At 40.1% G+C, this 6,801-nt stretch overlaps 1 long non-coding RNA gene across 2 annotated transcripts; it reads right to left on the minus strand.

The window, feature by feature from the left end:
- Positions 1 to 3,230: 3,230 nt before the first annotated feature.
- Positions 3,231 to 6,564, minus strand: LOC128247399 (uncharacterized). Of its 2 annotated transcripts, none has more exons than XR_008263777.1 (2): positions 5,784 to 6,564; positions 3,231 to 3,776 (listed from the first exon to the last, which is right to left on the minus strand). It is a non-coding gene; the product is annotated as an uncharacterized LOC128247399 (long non-coding RNA). The 2 variants fall into 2 exon arrangements; XR_008263776.1 differs by lacking the exon at positions 5,784 to 6,564 and adding an exon at positions 5,355 to 5,738.
- Between the last annotated feature and the right edge of the window lie 237 nt (positions 6,565 to 6,801).

A 6,801-nucleotide genomic window follows, 5' to 3' on the forward strand; every position in this document is an offset into this window, starting at 1 on the left:
GGAAAACGTGAGTGAGGGTGGTATTAACCTAATCAGATCAGAGGAGCAGAGGCCATTATAGTTACGGTAGAAAATACATAATACATAAACAGAAGACAGCGTACTTGTGAATCAGAGGTTAGAGCATGTCTGTGAGTGATTTCAGGCCAATTAGTCGAGTGGTCCTTTTCTGAATGCGGTCTAAGATGTGTATATGTGCAGCAGATCCTAAATGTTTGAGCAGTACTCTATTGTGTGCCTCCCCTGAGCTTTGTAAAGTATCAATAATTGTCAGGAGATGAAGTATCATCTGTTCCTAGCAATGTTAAGGATGTACTTTTTCCAGGAGAGATCTTTGGTGATTGCAATACCTAACGTTTGGAGGGATTGTGATGATTCTTGTTGAGCACTGCTTACGTTTAAGGGCGGTGGTGGTGGTAGTGGTGTAAGTGCAATGATGTTTCTTTGATATGAACAGCATTTATGTTTTCGTAATGTTGAAAGGCACAGGGTTTGCATATTCTTAGTTGGAGGATGCTTACGAGGTCCCTTTTCAAGAAATCGTTGTGAGTTTTAGCGTGTTCTGTGTAGGTTATATGTGGACGTTGCATGAAAAAGCAAGATAAGAAAAAACGAAGGGAGTGTCGTTTACATGTGAGAGAGCATCGTTGGATATGTTAATAGTTGTTGTTGGCACTCCGTCGCTTACGACGACGAGGGTTCCAGTTGATCCGATCAACGGAACAGCCTGCTCATGAAATTAACGTGCAAGTGGCTGAGCACTCCACAGACACGTGTACCTTTAACATAGTACCCCGGATAGATTTAGCGTGACACAGTGTGACAAGGCTGGCCCTTCGAAATAAAGGCACAACAGAAACAGGAAGAAAGAGTGAGTGAAAGAGTACAGCAGGGTTCGCCACCACCCCTGCCGGAGCCTCGTGGAGCTTTAGGTGTTTTCGCTCAATAAACACTCACAACGGCCGGTCTGGGAATCGAAACCGTGATCCTATGACCGCGAGTCCGCTGCCCTAACCACCGGGCCATTGCGCCTCCACATGTTAATAGTAGACAATAGATATATTGAAATACTGTGAAAGAAAAAGTTCCATAATCATACACAGCAATCGAACAATCTGACGCAAAATATGAGAGGCGAGTGAAGGCCGCAAGTGGGTATTGTCGATTAGAGATTTGCAAACCAAAACCAGTCGAAAGCTTTATCAAAAGAAACAGCTTTGCTTTCACCAAATTTCTACAAAGCAAGCGTGCACTGGTGGGGATAACATAGGATAGTAGGTCACAGATGGATCTGGCTTTACTGAAACCGTACTGATGGCCGTTAATATGAGAGAGAGGGCGCGGGGAGTAAAGGTGTTGGACAACATCGTTGTTAATGACTGTCTTCATCAATTAAGAAATATTGAAAGTGAGTTTGATAGGGCGATAATTGGCAAAATCAGAGAGGTTACGTTTCTTGGGGATGAGACACATTGTGGTGTTATTTCTAAAGGCCCCGGAAGATTCTTGTGGAGAGGAGGGAGAAAATGAAGGGTTTGGTAAGTACAGAAGGATAGCTCTGAAATACAGTGTTTGAAGGTAATAAAAGGAACATTATCAGGTCCGGAAATTTTTTGTTGCTTAGAAGTGATTGGAAGTACTTGTGCATTTGGCGTGTTTATATGCTAAGTGTTGGACCCGAAAGGAGAAAAGGGAAATAATAGTTATCCGTTGAGAAGGGACTATAAAAAAAAAAAAAGGCATCGTGACCAATGTGGTATTTTTGCAATGCTTAACACTCAAAGGTTGCGTTGTCAGAGACAAATGGCATTTTTTTTTTAGATATAATGGAGTAAGTGCCGTTCGTCGGTAGAGGCACGACAGAGCAACAGATCTACTGTTGGGTCATGAAGAGTGAGTGTTGTGTCGATACCCCCATGCGAAGAAGTAGGATCGCCCAAGACATAAATAGAGCCAGTCTAGCCGTAGTAGAGGAGTTGAGTAGCTGTTGAGTAGCAGTCGAGTAGAGATCATCCGAAGGTGCTAGATAGCAGTAGCTTGAGACATAACAGTGAGCATGTGCGGTCGTCAGTTATAAAGCATGTCTTCTCAGCTCATCTCTTTGACAGAACTGTAGTCCTGTGTCAAATGAAGACCAAAATTGGGAACGTGACACCTGGAATGTTGTCAGGCACACACAATTCTCTCGTTGGCGAGCAATACAGTCTGTGGAATGCCAGACCTTGCATTTCTATTGAGGAATTCGGTAAGAGCGTCGACATTCGCAAGGAGATTCGGTATCGACGGAAATCAACTGAACAATTTATTCCAGAGGCTTTCAGCCGTAGGGCTATGGACATGATTTGAGGAGGATTTTGCAATTTTCTTAAAAAATTTTTTGGTAATCGTTTTTCAGGCCGTGAGATCGTGTAAAGGTTCCCTTGTGATTCATATGTAGTTGGTGGAGCAACCGGTTGCAATCCACAGAATCAGTGTTCCAGATGTCCGTAAGATAGAAGCCGTAATGTCCGTAAGATGGAGGCCTACGCTGCACATTCTGATATGCAAAGTTAACCTCCTGCTATTGTTGTTGCTGTGTAACACCAGGTCTACCTTTCCTGACCAAACAGATCGGACCTATGGTGAGTGAAATGCATTCCAGCCGTGATCAACTATAATTTTTAAAGCACATTGAACTATTGAACTACATTATACAATGTAATCCACACTTTCTTTTTCAAGACGCTAAGTGGTGTTTGAGAGAGATTTGATTGAGAGGTGATGGTGATAGTCATGATGGTGGTGGTGGTGGTGGTTATGGTGCTGGTGGGGGATGATCGTGGACAACAACAACCGCAGCAGCTGCAGCAACTACAACAGTAATGATGCTACTAATAATATTAATAATCAGAATAGTAATTGCAAATGATGATGATGATGAGGATGATGATGATGAAGCTGAAAATGATAATGATCAGTGTGGGTGGGCTGGTGGGTGATAGTCGCGTGGAGGATACATCGTTGATGAGGATGGTTGTACAGACGAGAGCACATCGCAGATGAAAATAATGAGTGTTTTCTGATGGTGATAATGACGGCGACGACGACGATGATAATAATTCCACAGAGGAAAAAAAAGTCCAATTTTATGAAGCGATAGATTAACCTGACTGATAATGACAAGATCAGTTGTCGGCTGAAACAGAATAGCTTGTCTACTTAAGAATAGAAGAGAAAAGGAACGAAGTGTATCATGAGAAAATATAAACATTTAATCTTGAGTTTCTTGACTCGAGAAATAAGCACATTGTCAGTAAAGTATCAGTTTGTTAACCAAATAAAGCTTCTTTGTGGCGACCCATCTGCAACGTTAAAATAATCTCTCCCTATCTTGTGTGAATTTACTCCATACATCAACCACACTAGCTTGCTGAAACGCATTTAAAATAATAATAATAATAATAACAAAATGATGTGCACCCGGTTAACAAATCTTCTATCCCATAGATAACGAAGAAGCTGTTCTGTTGTCAGAGAAGCGTCTACCAACCAACCAACCAGCTAGGCGGCGAGCTGGCAGAAACGTTAAGCAAGCGGTATTTCGTGTGTCTTTACGCTCTGAGTTCAAATTCCGCCGAGGTCGACTTTGCCTTTCATCCTTTCGGGGTCGATAAATCAAGTACCAGTTACGCACGGGAGTCGATCTAATCGACTGGCACCCTCTCCCAAAGTTTCAGGCCTTGTGCCTAGAGTAGAAAAGAATATTTCTGCTTCAGCAACACAGGGCTGAATCTTGTCTGAAATGTAATGGGAAAATAAGTCAGTTTCGAAACAATGATGTCCAGGTCACAAAAGCAAAATTTGAAGGGAATAGTAGTCATTTCCTTTGATTTCTAGATAGAAGCAAGCAGGAAATAACATTTACAGGCAAAAGAAAAAAATAATAAATAAAAACTTTGCTGCACAGTGTAATCTAATACTTGTAATCTAATATCTGTAAGTTATCTGATACCTGTAGGTGCACTATTCATCCAATAATTGTAGGTGCATTAGTGCAGCATACAATACTTGTAAGTGCACTAGTGAATCATTCAGTACTTACTAGTAGATGCATTAGTGAGTTATCCAATCGTTGCCCATGCATTTGTCAACAATTTAATGATTGACGATGATGATTAGATCTATTTAAAATCTATGGGTGAACGACTATCGGCAAAGACCTACCGTAAATCCTCGAGTATAGTCCGCCCTTGAGTATAATACGCAGGGAATTTTTAGGGGGCTGTACCTCTGAAAAACCTAAACCTTGTATATAATACACACCCCTTCTCTAACTTGAGTCAAGGAGGTCTATATAAAGTCCTTGGTTTGTAAACGTATATACGGTAACGTCCTTTATTATTATTGTATATATAACATAATGCAAACGTGTAGCTTTTTTGTGCACTTTGCAGAAAATAAAGAAATAACAGTAATAACGTGAGGGAAAAATATTAAGTAAATTGCCTTTACATATGAAAATTTTGCTTAGAAAATATTTTTCATTTTTAACCTCGTCTATAGTACGCACTAGAAATTTTGACCTTTAAATTTTTGGGGAAAAGTGCGGATTATACTCGAGGATTTACGGCATATATGTACGTATGATTGTCCGGTACTACAGTGAAATGTTAGAAAAATGTTGGCTGACATTTTATGACTCCTGTCAATTACAATCATACGAATGCTCTCTTGTGCCCACATATTTTGCAAGATCTGTGTATAAAGCACTGATGTTTGTGTGCCTTTAACAGGGCTTATTTTTAGTGCAAGAATTCCGACCAAGACTCCAGCTTGAATCATGAATCGCAGCTTTTTCCATCAGCTCCGGAAGCCCCAAAAGATATCATATATCTTCTTCACTTCCTCTAAATTTTGAAGATATCTTCTTCACTTCCTCTAAGTTTTGAAACAATGAATAAAGAAACAAAATTTCTTATAGTTTGTTAACCCTCGCTATTGGCTCACCAACACAATTTTCCCGCTTTTACCTTCCATACTTCAACCTGCCTGTTCCATCCCAATTTTGTTCTACAAACTTACTCATCAAAGGCAGCCATGTGCTGTACTCATTCTCTTCATACTTTCTCACTGAATTTCTCATCACCAAATGGTTAGTTCACATTACTCTGTAAAGGGGCATAGGGCCGGTTTCCTGGTTTCTCAGGGGCATATATGTCTCCCTGGACGGGACACCGGTCTGTCAGAGGATTACTTATTTTTACCAGTTGAGTGGACTGGGGCAACGCTAAATGAAATATTTTGCGCAAGAACACTTATCGCCCGGTTCAGGAATCGAAACCACAGTCATATGATCATGAGTCCAAAACACTAACCTTTAAGCCATGCACCTCCACTTAACACCAGATAGTAGGTAGAATTATTCCGCTTCAAATCTAAATCTTAATCTAGAATTTTCACTCTGTTCATCTTTTTTCATCACGTTTCTTTGTTATCCTATCCTTTCCTCTTAGTCACGGATTCAACATTCATAACTGCCAATAAAACAATTGCACACCTCATCCAAACGCTTCAAACATCCACACCAAAATAACTTCAACTGACTTTCCTTCCTGCTTGGATAAAAAGTTTTTAAAAACAGTAAAAGAAAAGCACACACGTTCACTCGCTGACACCTCACAATCAAGCAAAATCACGCTCTTTCTCTCTCACTCGCGCATGCGCACACACACACATACACACATGCAAGGCTCTCTAACACTGTTACAAGGCCACGAATTTTTAGAAAAGCTTATAGTACTTACTTTCTTTTTCAACCGCAGAAGGCTGAAAAGAAAAGTTGACCTTGGCTTGTCTCCAACCTAGAGCGTTAAAATAACGTAATACCGGAATCTTACTGTTCCATGCTCTTTCGATTCCAACGATCCATCGTTCTTGAGTAGAAAACATTAATTATGTTTAACCCTTTAGTATTCAAACCGGCCATATCTGGCTAAAATATTCTACCTGTTTTATGCTCAAACCAGCCAGATCTAACCTCTCACACTTACACTACAATGTCCTTGTAAAAATAAGCAATCACATCTTAAAGCTGCAAGGTGATGTATCATTAATTGAAAATGGTGTGAATAAATAGGTATTACTTTTGACAGAATAAGCCGAATGCTAAAGGATTAAGATAAACGCTTGGCCACAAATCTTGGTGATGGGATATTGGTGGAAATACTTAACGTCTGTGTTTAACGGCCTTGGAAGAACGAAGATTGAAAAGGAATTTCAAATTCGGAACGATACAACTTTAGAATATAAAGGTGGCTTAATGACAAGGGGTTTTTTTTTTGTTACATTCGATGCTCTGCTGATTCTGAAAGCGATCGATCTTTCTTTGAATCTAAAATAATGAATGAATCTATTTAAACAAAAGCAATAAATTATGATCAATCCTTTTTAAAAAGGTATTTGAACTTCCATTGCTATTTCACACACACACATACACACACACGCGCACGCACACGCGCACGCACACGCGCACGCACACGCGCACGCACACGCACACACACGCACGTTAACTTTTGTAGGATTGAGGTGGCGTTGTATTCATAAGCAGCTTCTATAAGCCTTCATAAGCCTTCAGCTTCTATATCCAGATTATTAATTCACATTTACACCAATAATAATTTGTGCACATGGTTTTGTGCCTAAACGACAATCTGCAGGAATTGGAGTTCTCAGAAAAAGAAATCCGCCGGCTAACACGCACAAAACATTTAAATACAATCTGCCAACAGAACTTTAAGATACGCAAAATTTTTCTCATGTTTA

Source organism: Octopus bimaculoides, chromosome 3 (genome assembly GCF_001194135.2).
Source record: "Octopus bimaculoides isolate UCB-OBI-ISO-001 chromosome 3, ASM119413v2, whole genome shotgun sequence".
Classification (NCBI taxonomy): Eukaryota; Metazoa; Mollusca; class Cephalopoda; order Octopoda; family Octopodidae; genus Octopus; species Octopus bimaculoides.